A 23,934-nucleotide genomic window follows, 5' to 3' on the forward strand; every position below is an offset into this window, starting at 1 on the left:
TAATTCAGTATTTTTTTTTTTAACCAATGTATGCTTTTGGTGCAAAGCAATAGGATTTCTGCACAAAATCTAGGGTGACTCTGGAGAGGGGAAAAAAAAAAAAGATCTTTGACTAATGCTACTGAGCTTCCTGAGGTGTAACCCTTTGTCAAGCTTATTTTCTACAGTACCAGCTTTTAGCTTGTTGATTTGATAAGGAGATAAATGAAAAAAGGAAAAGAAGAAGGAAAAAAAAAAAAAAAGGCTTCAGATGTCGTCTTTTATATGCTGTGCCTTTTCTACATCCAACATGAAAGCTGGGCTTTTCCTGAAATTGTCTCCTGGCCTGTTTAAATCCTATGGAGAATTTGTTTTAATAATAACTTGTCGAAAGAAGCAATTTTCATTATCTAAGAACACAAGGAGCCATGGCTTTTAAAATATACAATCTGCTCATGTGACACAGACAGACTCTTCAAGCAGGAAGGGTATGAATCCTGTTCCTTTCGACCTGGGGAAGATATTTGAGAAAGACCTTGGCCTTGAGTGTCACTCAAATACTGGTATTAAATGCCTTGATCTGATGTTTCCAGCTGAGCAAAATTCTTTGTTGTAGTCAAGGGAGATGTTGCTTGTCCTTTTGTCAGCTATAGCTGCGGAGCTCTTAGCAGTTTTCATTTGAAAATGAGAGTCAAGGTGAAGAAGCTGCAACAGGCCAAGTGCAACTATCAAATTGGGTTTTTGAGAGCTGGGTATCATATCTGTGGTAGTGTAGCTGCTTCATCTCAGTAACTTATGAAAGAATTTATGCTTGGTAGAAACAATACACAAAGCAGTGGAGCTACTGAGTAGAGCATTTTTCAGAGCTTTTTGAATGAGTTGGTAAGGTCCTGCAGATGCAGGTGAAATGCATAAAAGAAGCCTGTCTCAGTAAAAATCCTTCATTTCCTTTATTATGCAGGAAAAAAAAAAAATCAGTAGACCAAATGTATGCATCTGCTTTGGTGTGTTCTCTCTTGCAAAAAGGATGGATATATCTGTAGCATGTTCTGTTCTTCAAAAATTGTCACAGCTCTCTCCTTCTGAAGAATGAAGGTAACTCGCTTTGTGAATAAAGCTGACTTCTTCCAGGCCTACATACCTATTGCTGAGGCTTCCTGAGCATTATTATTATTTTATTTAATGGGATAATGAAAACAAACAAACGAACAAAAAAACAAGAGTTTTCAATAAACTAACTCTTGGTTTGATATTTGCAAATCTGTTTGCACTGAGGTTTTGCCCAACATATTTGTCCAGAGTTTTTTACACATTCCTATTTGGACACGCTGTTGAGGATTTTTTTCCCCCTCCATTTCTTGGAATCTCACCGAAGATGATGTGCTTTCACTATACATTCTATTTCCCGTACTGGATGTGTTTCTAGCAGCTTAACAGGATTAACAACAGTTGAGCATAGAGGCACATGCTCAGAGTAGCACAGAGGGAGGCCAATTGCAGAGAGAAGAAAAGCTAGGGGCTGCGGTTCTGCTGAATACATTCTACCTATACACAGGACTCAATCTTCTTAGAGAAAATCTTTTTACTGGCTGCAGACATAAACCTTACTAATTCTTGCTGCCACACTACCAATTTTCCTGCAGCAGCAGCAATCATAGATTTGCTCAGCAGTAGGACAGTGACTTCCCAGCATCTCCTTCCCTCAACCATCAAATATGATTTCCCCCTTTTTCTAATGAGCTTCGAGCCATTTTACAAGGATCTACTCCCATGGGGTGCTGAGCTTTAATAGCACTGATGCTGCTGTGCTCGCAGAACCTTTTCCTTGTGCACGTGAGGTTTGTTTGCAAATGTGGGGGAATGGAAACAAACTTCAGTCTTTCCTTCTCTTAACCTCTGCTGTGCTATTTTTAGAAAGAATCATAGAACTGTTTAAGTTGGAAGGGACCTTTAATGGTCATTTAGTCCAACTGCCCTGCAATGAACAGGGACACCTACAGCTCAGTCAAGTTGTTCAGAGCTCCATCCAGTCTGACCTTGGATCTCCCAAAGGATGGGGAATCTACCATCTCTCTGGGCAACTTGTTCCAGTGCCTCACATCCCTCAATGTAAAAAAAAAAAAAAAACAAAAAAAAAAAAAAACACACACACACACACAACAACAAACTAATTCCTTACATCCAATCAAAGTCTCTCCCGTTCCAGTTTGAAACTGTTTTTTCTTGTCCTGTCACAGCAGACTCTGCTAACGCGTCTATCCCCTGGGTGGGGTGAGGCAGTACTCCAGGTGAGGCCTCTCCAGCAAAGAGTAGAAGGGCAGGATCATCTCCCCGGACCTGCTGGCCTTTCTTCCTTTATATCAGCCCAGGATACAGGTATTTTTCTGGGCTGTGAGGGCACATTGCTGACTCATATCCAGCTTGTTATCCATCATTATCCTCAGGTCCTTTTTAGGAGGGCTGTGCTCAATAAGAAGTAGTTGGGACACCTGACATTCCAGTGAGGGTAATCACTAGCACATTTCTGCAGGACACTGTAGACGCTCTGCAGCCACCAGTGTGCCAGTGACATCTCTGGCTCTTCACATCTAGCCTCCAGGGCCAAGCTGTGTCTGCTGATGCAATGCCACAGCTTCATCTGAAGCACATCAGACAATGTTAATACTAATTCAGGATATTCCAGAGCTTTAAAAGTAACCACAGCTTCTCAGTAGGATGCTGCCCAGAGCATACTGTGTGATGTAGTCACACCATCTGTATAATCAATAGATATCAAGATGTTATAATCACAATATAATTGTATAATCAATAGATATCAAGATGTTATAATCACAATATAATCAAGAGAGTTAGGCAAAATAGACAACGATCACAAAAAGAGAATAGGTGGAAGAGCTTACCCTTCAGCTGAGCTCGCCACAAAACACCAAGAGAGGTGATCTCCAGAAGAGATCCTTCCCTTCTGGTAGCCAGCTCTTAAATAGGTCTGTGCTTCCGGCAGCATAGGTGAATTGCCTTCACCTGTGCTCCTCTGGTTGACTCATGGCTTGCCTCAGGTGATCAATCAGAGGTTCAGGCTGTGACTCAGCAGTTCCCATACAGGTAGGCACAGAAGCCCTGTGCTATCATGTATGTCCAGCCTAGCTGTCCTGGGAAGCATTGAGCTCTGGAGATCCAGCCTGAGAACTTACTCGGAGGTTGTTAAAGGAGCAGTGTGCAGGTAGTTCACAGAGCATGTGCACAGATTTAGAATCCTGAAGTTTCAAGTCATTGAATCGTGGAATCATTAAGGTTGGAAAAGACCACTACAATCACGTAGTCCAAGCCCAGCGCCCTCATGCTGACTAACCATGACACTCAGTGCCACATGGACAAGGTTCTTGAATGCCTCCAGGGATGGTGACTCCACCACCTCCCTGGGCAGCCTGTGCCAGTGTCTCCCCAAGTCATACATGAGCTCCTGTATTTTCAACATTCAAATCATACAGGACTCTGGGTTTATATTTTTTTTTCTTTTCTTACTCCTCTCTAAAAATGTTGTCTGTCAACCAGGTGGTTTCATGCTTTCTCACCCTGGGCTACTGCACACTGAGCGCTTGTGGAACTGGCCACAAAATATCCTTATTGTACCAAACCATTCCTTAAACTGTAGCAACAGAGAGATCCCAAGCTGACAGTGTTGTAAAGTTTGGCATTATGCACAGTTAGACTGGGCTTAGCTCGCTTTCACCTATGTTTTGACTGTGCTGCATGCCTAAGAAGAAGAAACTTCAGAGCTTTCACAAAGACCATGTGCTGTGCGGTGACCTCTAATAGCCAGCCGTGTTTTTGTGTAGTTTCAGAGCACTTTGGAAAGCAAAAAAGTTTTAAGGATGGAATGGCTTAAAGTTGAAGCAAACTAGGTGCCAAACCACAAATAGAAGCTGAACCTCCAGCTGTGCCCTTGCCCGGGGATGGCTTTTTCATTTCTCATGCAAGGAGTATCTTGATCTGAACAGACTCCTTCTGCGCCGCTCAGATGCATGATCTCTTACCCTGTGAAAAAATGCAGTTGCCTGCTCTGGAAAATACTGTAACCCAACCAAAGCAGCTGCCACATCAGAAGCAGCTGTGTCTGATGCTGCCATCTGGGTGGTGCTCCAAGAACAGTGGAGGCAGGGAGAAAACTGCATGTCGTAACATCTCTTTCTTTCCATTTCTTTTTTTTCCCCTAATGAAATGCATTTGTCTTAACAAATGGTTTAAGAAAAACAAAGCAAGGGATAGAAAAGGGCAGGAAGTTTGTGAGCTTTTCCATTTGGAAAAGCCTGCAGAATGTGACAGTGAAATGGTAAGCTTAGAGCTGGATTATAGCAAAACTCTCAGTGCTCAGAGGAAGGTGAGCCTTTTTGAGTTGTGTGCAGAGATGGATGCTTGCTTGTTTTCCATCCAGAAATCTGTGCTTGAGTCTGCATCAAAAGCAGAAAACAGGAGTATCTTGGGGCTCTGAGAAGTTCTTGACAATGTGGCTTGGTGAGGCAGGTGGGTGTTCACAGGTCATGGGGCAAAATGAGCAGGCAGGCACAGTGGGGGCTCCTCCTGGCTGGAAGTGAAGCAGCCTGGCACCAAGGAGTGCAGAGGAAACTCAGGTGTTTTGCACAGGTCTGTACAAGCTTGGCTGTTGGGATCACAGCAATGCACAGCCTCAGCTCTGCTTGTGGAATCCACCAAGCAGAATGTGAATTCTGCATCTTTTTGTGGCCAGTATCATTGAAACCCGTGATAAAATATAAATTAACTGAGAGAAAAGTTTTCATTCTTGTTCCATCTGAGGTACTTGCTTCAGCTTTGTTATCCAGGATGATTGTGTACCTTGTATGTAAGGAGCCCTATGCTCTTAATTGAACAGATAAGTGGGAGGCTCTGATTCAGTGGCACACTTGTGAATTCCAACGTGTGAGAAGTTCCTCTGGAGCCAAAGAACAGATGTTCCCTTGGCTACAAAGGGATATACTTAAGTGCTTTTCTGGATAGAGGCCATCAGGAATCAGACGGAAGGACTCACAGAAGCACTGCTATTAGAGCAGTAAAGCTGCTTAGCTAATGCTCTTACAGAATAGGATCCTAATTTCATGAATAAAGAGTGGGTAGCAACAGGCTTGTGGTCAGAGGAATAGGGCTCTGCATGTCTCCCAGGAGAGACTGAAGCCCAGTGATGGCATGATTTTCCTTTAATTAATTTTTTAACTTACCATATGTATTATTCCCATGGGATAAAACATCTTGCTCAGCTTACTGCTGGTGGGTTCTGTGGGACATGTGAGAGTTAAGTCTGTTCTGTGTTATTTACCAAAACATCAAGATTTTCTATTCTGTTATTCCAAAAATTGTTGCCTTGTTATGGCTCAGAGAGGCTGTGAGCAGCACTCTAGAAACAGATTCTAAAGAAGGATGTATCATTTTATTGGTCCCATTTGAAAAATTACCTTCCTCACCTCTTCCTCCTCTTCCCCCAAGAAAAACCTGTGATCTCCATCTCCCCCTGTTTGGCATTTGCAACATAGCCAGCTTTGTACAGAACATAAATTCAGTACCTGAGCAGTGACAGTTCATTGGACTTGCAAGGGGCTTTTGGCTCCCCAGAAGAACAGGAAAACTGAGGATTTCTGCATGTCCAGCAGCATGCAGTGATGCTACTATGCAGGCTCTTTTGGGGTCAGAGGATTTCAGCCTATCTGCTAAAATAAAACCATGAAATTGTTATAAAGAGATTCCTTGTGAGTCTGAGTAAGGGTGCCTACAGCTAGTGGTCCTTGGGGGCAAGCTGGAGAATGGAGACAGGCACATGTGTCACTGAATTAATGTTGCTGCTCTGCTGGTGATAGTCACGTCAGCGTCACCACTGTCATCTGGCACTGCTGCAAGTATCAAGTGGGAAAGCGTCTGCTGCACTTCATTTACTGGGCTTTGATGATGGATTTGGTAAAATCTTGACCTGGGATGACAGATTGTTCTCCCATATAACTGATGTGGGTGCAGGTGCTGGGTGCTGTCTATTGAGATGTGTGAAGTAGCTCACTGCTGTGAGACAATTAAGGGTTTGTGCATCCCCCTTGTTCCTCCACTGTACATTCACATTGTGTTTCAGAGAGGGGTTGAAAGTGAGAGGGAGCCAAGGGGAGGTGATTTTTCTGCATTGACATCTCCTCATATACCAAGTCACGCCTCCCTTTACAGGGACATGGTGAACAGTGCCCAGGATCTGCATTGGAGCCCTTGGTTGTGGTGGGACACTCAACCAGCCAGCAATCAGGCCTTTGCTCCTACAAGCTGTGGGTATTCCCTTGTGGGAATGAACTCCTGCTACCGAGGTTTGAGATGAGGATAGGGAGACCCAGAGCTCCAGCACTGCATCTTAGAGGCTGTGTGTAAACTTCTCAGACTTCATGGATGAACTTCCATGGAAACCATGAAGGATGTGTAAATAATAGATGCAATTAATACACAGGAGAAAATCTGACAGATTGGATGTGATTCTGCAAAATCTGGTAGGGATACTGGCCATCTTCTCTACTCCTTTTTGGCTGAGACTTTCTGTGCATAGTCATGTCCCATGCTTATCAGAATTACAGAGTTACCTAAGCTAAGACAGAAATTCAGCTCTGCTAGCCCCTGGAAACTCAGTGAGTGGTTCAGTGGGGTGGGGTGAGGCTGAACAACTGGATTTTGATGCATTTGAATTCCTGTCTTCCCTGGAAATTGCTATCAAATGTACCCTTTGGCATCTGAAATACTTTTAAAATCTGGTCCTAAATGTGTTTGTTTTGCAGGAATTGAGTGAGTTGTAATCAAAATATGGAATTCATGACAAAACCTGTCCTGTGGCAAAACATGAATACTACTCAGCCTTAAATTAATAGCATATGCAACACTGGTTATGCTCCAGAGAGAGCTGGGGAAGAAAATATCTATTCCGAGATTTTTTTTAAAATAAAATAGATAAATATCCCAGTCTCTATGGAAAGTGATTCTGTTGACAGTAGAATACTACAGGCTCAAATACTCAGTTATCTTGAATAGTGTAAAGCCACACTGCCCTGCTTGGGGTGCCCAACTGCACCCTTATCGTGACCCGATGGTGCTGCTGCTGAACTCTGGAGCATGTCCCCATGAGGGCTGGGCACAGCTCCAGCCTCTCCTGCACAGCAGCAGGACTTGCTTCTTCACCTTATTTTTGGTGCAGTGCCAGCAAATGCAGCTCTATTAAAGCTAATTAGATAAATATATATGTATTTTGTAATCAGGCAGTTAATTATGGCATAGAGAGCAGATGGCAGTCCCTGGCATTTCCTCTGTCTATTCATAGCTATTTTAAAATGAAGTATATACACTGCAGCTAATTATGACTTAATGTAAAATAGGTAATTGTGAACTCAGCCTTTGTCTCCTTGTGTGTAATTTGTGTGAAGAGTGCAAGAGGTTTTGGGAAATGTGCGGGCAGAGTTCTCTGTGATAATGCCTCTCTTCTGTCCGGTGTGTGGATACGTGTGTGTTTTGTTCGCCCCTTCCTCAGCAGGAGAGGGCCAACCCTGCCACGAGCACCTGTGATCTCTTTGATGTCAGACCAGGAGAGCAACAGGTCCAATTTAATTTGGGAGCATGAAGGGTGCTGCTTTCACAAAGGGAGGCCAAGAGAGATGCGAATGAATTACGCTGTTTTAAGGAATATTGTGGCATTTTGTGCTGGTCACAGAGCTTGTTCATGGCACCAGATAGCTAAAAGGGGCTACTCTGAAAACAGCTCTGGAAATTTATGGGTTTTTTGGGTTCGCTTTTTCTTTTGATGGTCAAATTCTTCAGTCTCAGCATTCATGGGTCAGCTGTATTTCTGCCCTCCATTGCTCGCTCAGTGCATGAAATGCTTTATTTATCCAAAAAGCTTTAGAAATTTTACTACAATTCATGTAAAATGCTGAAAAAGGAAATGACTGTTCCTTTCCTGTTCTTATACCGTGACTGAAAAAACAGAATATTTGGGAACGTGCAGTACAGATACAATTAGATCTGTGTGGATCTATTCATATTGGTAACAGGCTCTCCTTAAAAATAAGAAGAGTAATGGTGTTTTGTCCCATACGAAGTAAAATGCTAAGATTTAGGCAGTGGAACAGTGGAAATGATTCAGTAGAGCAAGATGTGTTTGTTTTGATTCTTTCTTTGTTTTTCCCCAAAGAATAGTGGTATTAAATTTAAAATGTTTCTTTTCAAAGCACGCGCTTGAAAGTGGTATTTTTCATTTAGATTCTCTTGATGGAGAAACAAAAACAACTGAAAGTGATGTTTTCCCATAGCTTGAAATCTTCTGGTGAATCCATTAGGTTCTGATGGTAAAAATATATTAAAGAAAGAAATTGTTCATTGTTTCAAATAAAACAAACAAACAAAAAGTAGATGGATCCTAAGCCAAGAAAGAACTATTTGTCGTTGAAGGGCATCTAACAGAGCAAGATAAGGAACTGGTACCTGAAGAAGTCAGTTTCACATAGAAAATATGAAAGAAGGGCTTTTATTTTTTTGGTTTGGGGTTTTTTTGTGTGTGTTTGTTGTTGTTTTAATTTGATTTTCATTTTGATTTTCTTTTCATCCTGCCCTGAGGCCAGGAATGAAAGTAAGAAAACTGGATACAAGTCCTGGATTTCGTCAGTCTGATGTCGAGGATCCTCCTATAATATCTCCTGTATTGTTACCTGTGGCCACTAGGCATTGTTTTAACTAAATGATAACAAATAAGTATGTGAAAGCACTGTGTTTGTAAATAGTCAGAAACTGCAAAATGAAAAGCACTTTCCTATGCTGTCAGTTACACAGATTTAGGAGGACAGATCTCTGCAGTCTCCAGCCTCCGGGCACACGTGCCTGAGAGCATCCTCTGTTAAAACTCCACCTTCTCCTTGTCCTAGCATTTTCCAAACCCTGAGAAAAGTGCTATTCTCCTCCATTTTGTCCAGCTTTGTTTCTTGTAACCTTCTCAGAGGTATAAAGAAAATCAATTGAATTATACTTGTTTGGGGGAGATTGGAGTATAATAGAAGTAGCTCTTAGGATGTGACACAGACTGCACCCATTCATCCCCGAGGCATGATGAATGGAGGTGTGAATTGATTTTGACTACGCTACCTTGAGAGCTAGGACTTCGGCAGCAGACTTACAAAACAAGACAAATTGTGTTCCGCATTGCATAGAATCAGTTCTTTGTTCTTTAAGCACATCTTATGCTGAATAACACAAAGCGAGTTATACTAGAGAACTTCTGAGAATGGTGATTTCAAATGCTCTGGAAGGGTGTCAGGGAAACTGTAGTCAAATGCATACTGTCAGATTTGTCTGTTGGGTGGTTCAGCAGTGAGCCCAATGAGATCAGCCTTCTTAGTTTGGTAGTTGTGGTGCATAAAGCTTCTAGTCTTGTGTCTTATCTTTCATTAATTTTCTTTCTTTATTTTTAATTTTATAAAGCCAAAACGCTTCTGTAGTTATGTTCAAAAGTGTAAGTGAAACACTACTGCTATGCAACCACACAGCAGTGCTGCAGGCTGGTAGGCACTTTAACTGCATGGGAATGTTCTAAACATTCCTGTAAGGATCAGTTACTTCCAACCTTCCAAACTTCTTTTTGGTTACTATATATGTACTAAATGCTAACCTAAGTTGTCTGCAGGTTTTAGCTGGCTGCTGTCAATCCTTCAGTCTTTTCTCTGTGTTCCGTGAACATCATACATTACCTGTGTTGAAGTGCAATTGACCAAGCAGTGGTCATTCACATTTTATCGAGCAGACTAAAAAACATCTGGGTTAAAATATCTGTTACAGTTCTCCACAAGCTACATGATTCTAAAAAGTGGGGCAGGGAGAAAAGCCAGATCTAAAAAAACATTGGCATCTAGCATAGCACATCAGTTTGTTGGGGATTACATCTAAATTTCTACAAAAAGAACCCACCATGTTCAGTGTTTTTCCAAAGGTTGTTGAGTTTTGCTCCTCAGCTGGATTCAATTTGAAAAAAGACTCATGCATCTGTTACCCCCACAAAAGCCTCAGACGTTTAGAGACTAAAAAATACATCAGAGGTTTGTCATGAAGGGGTAAACTTGTCCGGTTCTAAAGTGATTTGGCAAATTTTGGTTTTGAAATCAATATCCTAGCTCCAGGGATTTCCCATTTCCAATACAATGAAAAGAAACAGGAGTGAATGTTGCAAAGATTCAAGTCCTGTGAGCACATGCAAAGTTGCAGCTTTTGGAAACACATCCTCTTGAGACTTTTGTTTTCCTCTCCAACTGAAATTTGGCCCTGCTTATTTAGCACCAGACCTAGTAGCTTGCATTGGAACATAATTGCTATTACAGTACAAGTAATAAAATTATTATTATCATCTTAATGATCATGTTGTAAACTCCTGGAGAAGTAAGCACTTGGAAAGGAAGAGCTCTGTACGACCTCAAATGTGCCATTGAACTTAGTGCTCCTGTGGCATTGTTAATAATAATTAATGCAAAGCGATGTATCCTGCTCCAGCAGGTAATTACACTTGACTGGGTTGAGTTGATTTGCTTTGTGTTCAGTTGAGCTGAACTGACATGCAAGTGACATCGAGTAAATTTATGGCACCTGTCACTCATCCCAAATAAATGACCTTTTCAGAGATACAGAATTTTCTGTTCAAAGTGAAATGTTTCTGATATGGAAGCAAGCTACAGTAGCTTATGAAATGCAGCATTTTCTCCTCAATTTGAAGGCTAAAGGAATGCATAAATAATACTTAATATATATTAGCTATTGAATCCTTGAAAATACGAATGGTTTCATCAATCTTGCGGAATGCCAATCCTCAGGATTTGTGAGATAGTTTTATTCTTCCTTATCATTGTAGCTGAACTGCCCAGTACTTTTGAACACCTCCTGAAAGCACTTTCTGATTTGTATCATCTCACAGGAAAAAAGGAAAAAAAAAATTAAACTGTAGGCTTTTAGCTGTGTGTCTAAACTTCCTTTTCATCACCAACAGCCTCTGGCTGGAAAGGCATCACGCCCTTTGGCAGCAATCCACTCCTGTTGTTCTCTACCCAAGTGCAGTCAGAGTTCACAGTTGGTTTAAAGATGGCTATTGCAAGACTAAATCATTTGCCAGTAACTTCAGGTAGATTAATTGTATTTAGCCAAGTAATTTCTATGCTCCTCATCTAATGGACACTTCAGTTCTTCTGTAAAGCTCTGGGGCGTTAGCTGTTACAGGCATTGTCAGTCCACCCTCGCTCTGTGACCCTCCCCTAATAAGAAAATCAATATTTTAAGCCCAAGCCTGATACAATGTTAAAGTTCACTCTGGAGATGGAAATATTTTAATCCCCTCTGGAACTAAAATCAAGGGAAGAAACTGTTGGGTTTGTTTGTGGGTTTTTTGTTTTTTTTTGTTTTTTTTTTTTTTTTTTTTCTGTAAATAGATTTAGATCATGAAGGATGCAACAACACATCTTGTTTCTGATGTTTAATGATAAATAAAATATACTTAATATCCCACTTGGTATTGAAGTGACAGAGCAGCAGGGGCAGGCTGTCACAAAGCCTGGTGCCACCTTCTCTCAGTGTCACAAGAACACAGGGAAGGAGACAACTCTTCTGGATTTTCTGCTGAAGTGTGGTTTTCTGCTGCAGTGAGGTCTGCTTCTGCCTGGGAGAAATCGGTGGCTGGGGAAGAAGGGCAGTGGAAGCTATCTGGGTGGCTTTTGTAGGCAGTGACTCACGTGGCTCGTTTTGTCATGGCAGTCTAAAGAAAGCATCACTGTGTCTGTTTCTCTGTGGTGCCAGAGCTCTCCACACCAGACCCACTGCCCCACTGCAAAGATTGTGGCACCAATAGACCAGAGAGTGGGGCACAGAGCTCAGCGAAGCATAGGCTACCTACTTGACTTTTATTCTTACTTAGCTGTTCTAGGATAATGTTGCCTTTCTGCCAAAATTCATCTTGTCCTAACCCAGCTGCAGGAATTGAGATACCTGGTATAAGCCTCTGTGTGACTCCTGAGAAGGTGTTGAAAGCTGTGCTGGCAAATGTATGTGCTGCCAGACAGCTGTCCGTCACTTTCTTATTCCTGTTCTCCTACCAGGACAAGTTTTCTCCAGACACCAAAGAGTGTCGGTCAGCTAAATAGGTTTGCTGGTGAGCCATGCTCTCATTGAAGCACTGTTCCAATTTGTACAAATTTCAAGAAGGAGAAAAACATAATGGTGCAATTCATGAAAATATAAATTGTAGTTGAAAATAAGATGTCTGTGCTTTAAGAGTCAGAATATATACATTACTCTGTAAGTCTCCATATGCATAACATATACGTAACATATATACAGAATATGTACATTACTCTGTAAGTCTCCAAGAAAGTTTGTCTTCCTCCAGAAAGCTCTTGATGCTATAGGCTATGTAATTAATAACCTATTATCATACACTGTGTCAACCATCTATTTTAAGATTGCTTGAAATTGTCTCAAGGGAGCAATTCAAATAATATAGCAAAGAAATCATCCCCTCAACCTTCCCAGTCTTTTAAATTAATATTTAATACAGAATAAACTTATATTATTTAATCCTTTTGGGGATGGAGTCCTGGAAAAACATTTCAGACAAAACCTTTTACTGAATTCTCCCATTCCCCTGTATCATATAAAAGAAAAATTGTAGCTGTACATCATCACTAGTGTGAACAGTGGAGAGAAGACAAGGCTCTGGAACAATTCTTATCGTCAGTGTTAAGCTTCCAAAACATGAGAGTAAAACTAGATAATAAATAGTTAGGAGGTAACGAATTTACTGGCAACTTCTACAAAGCCAGTGGTCTCTGCCTCGATGCCCATTTAACTTAGCACAGTAGGGAGCCTGAAAATATAGACAGTAAAATTCCTCTTTCATAATGGATGAATTAATTTAGCCAGCCTAGTTAATTCAAATGCAAATTATGTGTTGAAAGTGTCCATTATTTATTGCTTCATCTAAGACTGTTTCTCTGTTTCTTCCAATTTCTGAAGTTCAGCAGAGAATTGCTGAACTACCAAGCACTCTTGTAGACACCAGCCAATTTTAGTAGGCTTTCAAATGATGTTTGATTTTTTCCCCCCTCTGCTTTAAACCTAATTTTGAGATTGTTTATTTGCTTTGACTTGTTTGTGGTTTCCAGCAGTGGTGCACTGCTACTGCCAAGTGGTTCAATTTCAAGCAAGCGGTTGGATACCAGCAGGAGGAACACCTCATCCCAGCTGGATGACCACTACTAATTTCATGCTGTATTTTCCTCCAGGGCAGGCTGGAAAGTGATCATGTGTTCGTGTCCTGTGTATATATGTTTTCATATAAATACTTATGTGTGTGTAGGAGTCTTGTTGGCTGTTTGCCTTTGCGTAATAGTATGTAACATTCCTCCTCCTACTAAACAATTTTGAGAACATTTTGTAGCTGCATTTTATTTATTAATATTGTATATTTTCTTTTATATTCCCTCATAAGGAATGGAGGGTGGCTGGGTGTTACCAGCATCCCCTTCAGAACAGAGGGGAAGCAGAAGTTTCCATTTGCGTAGTAGGAAGGTGGCAGTGTTTGAACCATCAGCTGACTGCTCAGACTCCTAAAAAGAAATGTTGGAGGACTCCCTCCAGAAATAGAAGGCAGACAATTAGGAAATACGATTTCAATTTTGTAGAGAGTAGTCTGTTCCCATCTACAGTGCAATCCTGTTTTTCTCTACCTTGTATAAGAGCAAAAATGCTTTTTTTTTTTTTCTTTTTTTTTTTCTTTTTTTTTTTTTTCTTTTTTTCCCATATTACACAGGCAGAGTCAGACACCCTTGCAAGGACTCTCAAACTGTTTATTTTCACATGAAGAGTATTTTTTACTAGATGTGACTCTCCATTTGTCATTTTCCCTTAGTGTTCTCCAAAATCTGTGCTAATTATGAATGAGAGAAGTGCCATTCTGCCTTCCTTCGCACAAGTAATGATTCTACAGTTAAGATTCTGAAAAAACCTCCAAATCTCACTGTCTTTCCTAGCTGGAGAAGCCAGAAACCAAAGAGCCAACCCAAAGTTACTCTCCATGAGACTCCAACAATGCAAACGAGCACCCATAATGACAGTTATCTTTCCCCATGTTCATTCTTTTGAGTGGGAACAGCCTTCCCTTTCAAATAGCATCTTTCTGCCTCATGTCTATCATCCAATTTTAACAATGAGAGCCAAGTTGTATACATTATGTTGCTCTGACACGTGTATTTTCTCAAATGTCTTGGACATATTTCCTTAATACTGATGGTTTGTAGCTGCTACTTCTGTTCTAGCAAGCATCAGGAAAGCATCACCTGAAACTTGCAGCACATGAAAAGGAGGAAGACATGGAGCTTTGTTTTGTGCTTTTCAGGTATTCTGATGTTTCCAATGGATATGGATATTGTGTGAGTTCTTGGAATTTAATTTCAAAAACACATTTGATGGTAATAGGAGTTTGTTATATTTCCTAGTGTTAATTTTCCAGCTATTTCTTAAACCAGTTGATAATAATATTCCTAGGATGCTCATAAAGATGATACCACATGTTCAGACGTCTAGCTCTATTCTTAACTTGCTATTTAAAAAGTACTTCATATTTCTTAGAAGTATTTTATTACAGCTTTAAGATTTCTTATTCAGACCCTATACTCTAACAGCATTCTTGCAGGTCCTTAAAAATTTAATCACTGTAATCTGTATCAATTTACTTTAGCACTTTGTTTGAAGGAATGTATCAGATGTTACTTACAGCTCCAGTTCAGCTGGCAAAGCAGTGTGCAAAGAAAGTATATAGAATGGAGTGCTGCAGTTTTGCAGCCATGTGAAGGTTTGTCTGTGCACGGGAAAGCTTTGCAGTGGGCACCGCTCAGTTGTTTCCTATGCATTGAAAGGAGAGAAGCAACTGTTCTGTTTCCATTTGATTCAAGCTTAAAGGCAGTGTTATCCCAAAATAAATACATTGATTTAAAGATTTAGCTGGAATAACAACTACATTTTGAATTTATGCACTACCTCAAACTGTATTTTCAAGCGTAGACAGGCTTTAAGCACTCAGAGGCTGACTTTTAATTAGCACAGCTGACAGCACCATCCCAGAGCTGGTTTATCTTAATGTCAAAAGCTAAACTTCATTAAGTTTTCTGAGCAGCATAAGAAAATGCAAATAAGATCGAGCCCCTTAAAAGGCTTGTGACCGCTCTTGTCACTTTTATTGTGGATATGATTTTCACTCATAATCCCATTGGCTTCCCCTCATTGCTGTGTGTGTCGGCTGCGTTCCCAGCTTGGCACCATACCCACATATTTCAGTGGTTCATCAGTGCCTCACCATGAGGATGGCAGAAGGTGACAGTTTTGTTTAGAGCCATGTACAGCCACAGCCCCAAGCCATCCTGAAGCTGGATGCAGTTGGAAGGAGCCAAATGCCTTTCCCAGCACAGCACTGAAACACCTCCTGCTGACACTGTGATCCTCCAGTCCTAGTGTCCACGTGTTGCAGGCATTCAGGTTCCCTCAGCTTGGAAAATGAGCAAAATAAGTGTGTCTGTGCCTGACAGTGTGGTCTTGGACTCCTTTGTTTTCTGTGTTAATCAGCAAGTAGCAGCTGGTTTATCCAGCACCCCAAAGACTAGAGTGGCTGCAAGTGACCCAGGCCACATGCAGAACATACAAGGCTGCAGCAAAAGCAGGGCATTGCCGCAGCTTGGAAATTAAAGGCTGCTGGTGACTTTCTGTAACTGGAAAACACAGCTTTTCTCTTTTATTCTTTATCTGGATCTGCACTACAACTTATTTCTCTTTGCCTGTAAGCAACACTTATTGGGTTTAAACAAAAACAAAAACAACAATCAAGAAATACAGTGCCAAATATCTCTTGATTTAGTAGGAAGTGGCAGATTCTTACTGACATTTCCCCACCTCACAAGTACTCTTTTTTTCAATCTCAGGACTGCTGTGAAAGGCAGTATCAAAGTTTTGGAGCTGGCCCAGCTCCAGGGAATAACAAGGCCAGAAGGAAAATCTATTTTGGAGGATAAGGAGGGAGTTGTAAAGGAAATGAAGTCAGTTTATTATTAAAAAAAAAAAAAAAGGTAGAAGGATGTAATGTGTTTATGTTCAACAATGATTTTATTACAAATGTGATGCGCAGTGACAGTATGTTAAATTTCGTTGTCAGCAGGGGACAACACGGAACAATTTGTGGCAAAAGGCAACAGATGCGATTCTGTCTGCAGCTTCACACATCTGCTCTGCAAGGCAGTGCTCCTCCAATAAGTCTCTAGGAGGGATCCAATAAAAATGATATAAAATTTTATTGTGTTAGTGGCACTAGTTATTAGAGTGAAGAACAGAAAGCTTACCCAAGGGCTGAACCTTTCCTGTGTTTTAGTGCAGAGTAAATGATGAGGCTGTTGCCGGTAACAGCAATACTACAGTGGGAGAAGGTAAATTCATTTTGGAGTGCTTAGCACGCTGCTGGGGATGGCTTAAAAGCGGAGTGGGAAAGCTAATAAAAGAGTAATAGGCACCAACACATCAGGAAGGATAGAAATGAAATGTTGAGGCGGTATTTAAATAAAAATAACCTAGGACTTGGCACTTCTGGTGGCCGAGCATTGCAAATCCCAGATTCAGGACCGGGATAACAATGAAGAGCGGTTCAAAGGAGATTAGGATGAAGGCTGGGGGCGATGCTTTGGAGCTGCAGCCTGCCCAGCGCTGAGCCACCAGCTCCCTCTGTGCAGGGAAGGGCCCTCACAGCGGCCATCACCTGTGCCTGTGCTGCCTGGGGTGGATTGCTCCTGTTGTCTGAGGGGAAGGAGCTGACAGGTGCTGGAGCTGGGACCACTGAGAGAGGGAAGGGGAGGCGCCATGTTGGGAGGAGCGAGGAGGCCTCACCACAGGAGCTGCCAGCCTGGCAGGAAATGGCTGCCGTTGTCTCACCTCAGGTCACCTCATCCTCTCCAGAGCCTTCGCTGACCGATTTGGGTTACACTTTGACCCATTAAAGCAGTAGATTCTGCATTTTGGTATGCTGTGGACTTTTCTGGTACTACATAACTAAGAAATCCCATATAACAGCACCTTCTTTTACAGAGTATTTGGAGTGATTTGAGAGCAATCACCACTGTTCTCTCTCTTCTGCCTTCCCTGTGTGTTTACAGTACCGAGATGCTCCATAAAATCTTCCTGAACTTCCTCAACATGGGGATTAACCATATCTTTGGGTATATCATATTTTTAAGCAGGGTATTTCATCAGCAGTTTAGGCATCTCCAAGTGCTGACTGAACAATCTCTCTCACAGCAGTATGGCAGTATGGATGCCGTAGTAAGGACAGTGGTTTCCCCTCTGCTCACACGTCCTTCGTGAAATGTAAATAACTGCAACAATCTGAAACTTGTTAATTATGTTTGAGAATAAATCCACACTAAAACCTGACAAACTAAAAAAAAAAAAATCATCAGGACCTTTACCTGAAACAAAGTAATTCTGTGCTTTAAAAATCAAAATCAAATTCTGTTTGAAGAAGAACTCTGAAACATTTTATCGTGGTTTAATTTGTCCGAGACAGTGCATCATTAAATTTTTGAAATGACCTGTATGAAATGTAGTTCCTCTGTGCAGGCTGAAGTGTTTCACCAGTTGGTGCAGTAATGGTGTAAATGCTTTGGTTTAGTCACTCAAGCCAAATGATGCAATACCAATTCACCTAACAGGAGGCAGCATTTTTTAAGCTCACTTCCTGAACGGAACCCAGCAGTTTCAGAGAGAACAAAACCTTTGACTGCAAGGATCTTTTTCCAGTGTAAATTAATTTCAGAGGAATACTCCTGAGCCATTTCAAATTCCAGCAACAATTTCAAAAGACCAGTATTTTACAAACTCACATGCCAGTGAGACCAAACAGTGCTGTGTAGTAGTTGTGGGGTTTTTGTTTGCTTGTTTGTTTGTTTGTTTTTCTGAATAAATAAATAATCACTTAGAGCTGGACTGGAGGAAGCAAACTTTTCAACATTGATCTTCTGTTGGTCAGTTAGGAAAAGTTTGGGGAAATGCATTGCCAGGAAAATATATTATTGATTATTTTAGAATAAAATCAGCCAACAGAATAACTAGAGAAATAAAATAAGTCAATATTTAAGAAAAAAATTGAGTTCTGCATAGGAAAAAGCCACTGGCAAAAATACTGTGGTGGTAAATATGTTTAATAAATTTAGTGTTTCCTATGCATTTGTGGCCCCTTCCCTTATTTTCTCAAAATATTGCACAATAAACTGGTATGGCCCCAGAAAGCAGCTTATTTGACAGCCTACCTGAACAAATGTGGAACATAAGTGACAGTCAGTGTAAGGAGTCAGAGTAAGAAGCCACAGTCCTTATCAGCTAAGATTTTGAGCCTTAAAACAGAAGGGAAGCAAAAAAAATATAAATATATACATATGGGGGAGGAGAAGGGGGGAAGGCCATTGGAATCTTAAGTTTCTAAATTAGTATTTGGTCTGTTCTGGCTCTTGTTTGCTAATTGCTGGGAATGAGCTAACTGAAACGCTTGGATGCCCTTAGCACATCAGGGCATTCTTGTTCAGTAACGTGGAACAAATTTCTGGTAGGCTATGGGTTCAGATAAATACAACTGGCATAATTTTTAGCTAGTATAAATGTATGTTGCCTTACTTAGATAACTGAGTTCATGGATTTATGAGACGATAACTATTTATTTTCACTTTGTGTTAGAAATCAAGCTGAAAATCAGGTTAATAATTCTAAATGGGTCTTTTTTTTTCCCTCAGCTCCCAGTCATTCATTCATGCCTAAAAAAATGTTTTCTTTGATCAGAGGACTGTATCAGAACAAAGTGTATTCTTTTCATATTTGCTCTGTGATTCTGAAATCACTCTCACATCAGTTTGCAGTTTTCATGGTCCAGGGACACCCTTGCAGAAAAACACTTGATGGGCATCTTGCAGAAATCCTGTTAGCAGAAAGCAATATAATGAATAAGCCCATTTTGGAGACCATAAAGTGCTATCATCCATAAGAATAATCCTGAATAAACTGTCTGGTGCCCTGAAGCCCACACTGTTCACAGTGAAGAACATGCATATATTAAATTAAAGGTATGATATACACATATATATTTTTAACTCAGTTAAATGCATTAAATCCAGTTGCTTGCTTTACCTACTGTCAGCATACGGCTTCAGGCATCCTGGCAATGTAATGGCCATGTATAACTCCATCAGCTATTGTTCTGTTGCAGATGACAGCACAGCTTTGCATTAATATCAAGTGCTTATTAACAACGCTAATATATTCATTTGTAGAGCAAGAGGTTATCATTTTTTAATTGTGTAGTCACAGTATTTTCTACACTTCCTTGATTAATATCACATTTGGAAACAGCTGGCCAGTGGTGTGTCAGAAAAGAAAACAAGTATTTTATGTCTGTGTTAAGTTCAGCCCTTGTGTTTCTCTGCTTGGATCCTGAACCATAGCTTTATAGCTAGAGCATGGCCTAATAACCAAGAGATTAACAGAAAGAACATTGTGCATGTGTGCTGGCACACAATATGGCTGATCTTTTGGAGATAATAAAATAAGCTCAAGAGATGCAGGAAAGCTCTATATTAATGGGAAAAACCAAATACCAAAACCTTACTGTTTTCTTACAAAATGTCCAGACATGTCTAACATAAGATATTTTCATTTTCCACCTGCAATTTGATGGCAACCAAAAGCCCTGAGTTCTTGATGAAAATGGGGAAAAAGCAACCAGAAAAGGTCATATCTGAAATTTATTTCTCCCATTTTCTCTTTGACTAACCTGTACTGTATATTACTCCTATTGAAGCTTAGCAATGTATGTAGCATCTCGAACACCTATAGCAAACAAGAATATTAAAACAATGCTGGAAATGTTTCAAAATAGACTTATCTAGTTTATTTGTTTTTCTGAATAAATAAATCCTGTACTCTGTCTTTCCTGCAGGTATTAGAAGTTAGAGATGGACGGATTTACTTGACTTACTCAAAGAGGAAATGCTGCTCAGCCAAAACCAACTTTCTGATGACAACAGCAGGACCAAAAATTTGACTCAGGTGATTTTTTGTTGCCCACATAAACAATTACCCTGTGTGAAAGAGGAAGCCTATATCTCCCTTTCATCATTCCTGACTTACTAGGCTCAGCCACATGGATAAAGAGGAAATGATAGCCTGAAACCAATCAGTGGGACAGCAGGTTTCAGAACTTAAACAAGATAAGGAACATTTGAAAACACACACACAAAATCAATGAATTTCTCAGTGATTTTCAAAAACAGACTCAGGTGTGATTACATAAGTGGTAAGTCATAAATGTGTTAAAGTATTGCAAATTCCTTCCCTGTAGCAAAATGGCCTCAAAGACTAGCAAAAGTTTCTGCCCTATTTATAGAATTATTCTGTAATCAATATCAATGTTAAATTGTACTGTGTATAGCATGAGGCCATATTGTAGAAGTCTGGTGGCTTATGTGAGCCACAAATTGCTCCCAGGTGAAAGAGCCTTGCAAAGATAGACCATTAAAATTACCCAAACTTACTAAGGAAATGCAGAAAGCTATGCTTTCAGGCATAGACACATTTATATCAGCAAGCCAGCTGGCTGAGAATACATTGTTTACACTTTTAAATTGATGGCTATTTGAGGTGATGTTTCATTCTGTGTCATGCAGTCATTATGAAAAGGAGAGTATTAATTCCCAGAATATTTATACACTATTTACGAAAGATATATTAAGGCCAAGAAGGAGAGTTTTCAAAAACAGCAGACTGACCTGAGCTAAGACAACTCATGATAATAAGCCTTTTTAGTATCCTTCAAAAATCACAGCCAAAGGGTTTTGTTTTGTTTTGCTCTATGCACAGACAGGAGCACCAACATGACAGAGCATGGGTGTCCAACCCTGCCAAGGGATACAGCTTCTGTGACAAAACTCAACTTAAGGAACCAGAGGGACTGTAAAATAAAGTAATAAAGAACCAAATGAATTATTTGGTATCTGAGAAGTATATTTAGGAGTAATAGTTGCAAATTTCCCTGTAAAAATCCTATGTAGGACCACCAGCATACACAACCACATTTATTGGTGGCTACCAAACCACAGTCAACTTGTGTGGCCTAGCAATGGTTCTAGCCCTCCCTCTAGTCCCTGGATTTGGTTCCCAATCTGTTTATTTATATTCCTCTGTGATTATCAGCGTTCGCCAGGACAGGCACAGGTTACAAGAAACCAGAGAGACAGGCAAGTATTCTGGGTAGCATATTGGTGAATGAGACAAAATTGGTAAGCCTGGTGCTTCTGAGGACATGTAGTTTGGAGATGGGACATTCAGCTCCTACAAATGGTTTCCTAAATGTTTCTTATAAATCCCCTGTCTAAAATGGTAAGATCTCAAAGTTCTCTAGGATTTATAGCAGCTTGATAACCATAATAAATGACTGTATTAACACTGAGAGAACACGTGTAGCGTAATTCATTGATTTTGTTCAAAGCCAGATGAAAATGAACAGTAGAAGAAGGAAAACATCTATATTAACCCCGTGGGAGCTCCAGTATTAATTGGCACATAATCAGGTACAGCTGCTAATAGTCACGTAGTTCTTCAAATCAACACATACAGCACTGCCAGCATAGTCTTAAGAGTTAGAGATCAGGGAGTATGCAAATGTTCTTTGAAATCTTGTTCAGGTTGCTGGGTGAAAGTCATATTTTCTTATTAAGCTTACAAGTCGCTAAACCTAGATTCTGTTTTTGGCAAGATCAGATAATGTTTGAATTCCTTTATATTGTGTAAACCATCTCTTCCTCTACTTGTATGTAACTGAATTATATATCAGATGATGTTTTTTTTCCCTCTGTTTTGTACAATGATAATACCAGTCTTCAGAGCAGCTAGTCTTGATGGGATATTTCAGGTTATTTACGGAATCTTATTTTTGTGGATATTGTTGTCTTCTGGTGAAACAATTTAGCTGGAGCTGCTACTGGGCCATATGGCACAGGCAAATTCAAATATGAAAGTAAATGCAAGAATGCAAATTGAGTGTACATCTACAAAGAATTAAGCTCTTGATTACTACCTTGGAAGCAGTAACACACACAGTAAAAAAAAAAAACAAAAAGAAACAGCAAATAATAAAAAAAATACCTCCAAAGCTGTAAGAAACCTACAGTGAGTAACAACTCTTGGCTGAGCTATCACTTGGCTTTTCTTTCAGCAATCACAGAATGGATCAAAGTCAAGAGGCCAGTTCAGCAGAATTCTCCTTCCACAGGGCTGGCTTTTTGAGCACACATTATTCTGGGTATTCCATTAACCTTAATATTCATAGGGTTCCTTAATTCTACTAAATGCAAACAAAGCTCCAAAGACCTCTCTGGGGTCTCTTGCTCTCCTGCAGGCTTGACGTGGCTGTTACATGATCACATAAGCATTAATGAGGTATCTTTAACATGAAGTACGACAGCTCTGCTTTGTGGGAAAAGTTGTTGGAGTACTGAGCCTTTCTTGTTAGGTCAGCTGAACTGCATTTAGAAATGTTTGTGTATTTTTTTTAATCCCTAAAGACTGCTTGTGTGAAACTCATGTCTTTTGTCTTCATGACCCTTTTACAGTGACCACAGAAGGCATTTTGAAACATTAGTCATTTTAGGGTTAGTTCTGCCAAATAGAAATATGCCAGGGTATTTATTGCTTTACGAATGGCTTTTGAGATGCAGAAGACCCTTTCTTGCAATCATTTAAAGCTGTGACAATTTTCATGTGTGCCTTTACAAAGCTAATCAGCAGCTGCATTTGTTACTTATCCCCAAAATACCGTTTTCCATCTTGGCTATGTTCCTCTTATGAATATTCATAAATGTGATATGAATTAAGTGTGAGAAATGTGCTCTTATTTGAGGTGCTTCCTTCTGTTCATGTCTATAGCATGCTGACTTTCTGATCTTCCTAAAGAAAAGGATAAATGAGTAAATAGACGTGTAAAAGCTAGCGCTGGGTGTTGCCTGGCGACTAATAGCTGTCACAGCCAAATTAGCTAAGCTGCTCTGGAGACACAGGTGGTTAGCAAACAGGGACCTCAGAAGCAGCAAGAGCATGGAGGAGACATTAGCTGCACTCAGGAGAGGAGGCAAAAGTGGAACACTTAGGGAAACGTGGAGTAAAGTTCCTGAGGTCATCTGTGCTGGTTTTATTTGTTCATGCCTTTTCTGTTACAATAAGAAATAGGTGGTGTTTGTCATTTTTTGTTTTTTTTTATTGCCCTCATTTTTGTCTTTGGCTGACCCTGTAGTTTGTGTTCTCTGCTAGAAGCATGAAGGATTTGAACACAGGTGTTGTGAGTTTGTTCCAAATGTGTTGTTTGCCTGAGTAGAGCTTGCTCTGTTTTGTGCATTTCAAAGGTAAGCACACAGTAAAGAGTGTAGGGAGTGAAATCAAAAGTGATGCAATGAAGTTCCCATCCTCACACAATTTTTCCATTTCCGATACAACATGTAGATGTAGTATATAGGGACGTGGTAGAGTGAGTAACATTGGTGGTAGGTGGACGGTTGGACTAGATGATCTGAGAGCTTTTTTCCAATCTTAATGATTCTAGGATAAGGTGCCTTATACAGAACCTCATGCTGAGGTTGCTTATTGGGCATGGCTGTTTTGTGATTCTCTACAAGCTTATTTGGGGGAAAATTACAGGTATTGGAGAAATCCCTGTACCTTGGAAGACATACTTGGAAACAGCTGCTGCTTTTACTAGAAAGGATCTATGTACTTGTACCAGAAATTCTGAGTCATGGCCTGATCCAGTGATTGAGCACCTGGTGGGAAGGCAGGGCCAACCCA

General features: G+C 40.4%; 1 protein-coding gene across 1 annotated transcript in view; it reads left to right on the forward strand.

Moving 5' to 3' along the window:
• Positions 1 to 23,934, forward strand: part of SPTLC3 (serine palmitoyltransferase long chain base subunit 3) — a 197,127-nt gene that overhangs the window by 24,414 nt on the left and 148,779 nt on the right. Inside the window, exon 4 of the mRNA XM_042895331.1 lies at positions 20,039 to 20,148. The gene's annotated coding sequence lies outside the window, so the exon portion shown is untranslated. The remainder of the gene's footprint in view (positions 1 to 20,038; positions 20,149 to 23,934) is intronic.

This window comes from Lagopus leucura, unplaced genomic scaffold (assembly GCF_019238085.1).
Source record: "Lagopus leucura isolate 7727_CA_CO unplaced genomic scaffold, USGS_WTPT01 Super-Scaffold_73, whole genome shotgun sequence".
NCBI classification, from domain to species: Eukaryota; Metazoa; Chordata; class Aves; order Galliformes; family Phasianidae; genus Lagopus; species Lagopus leucura.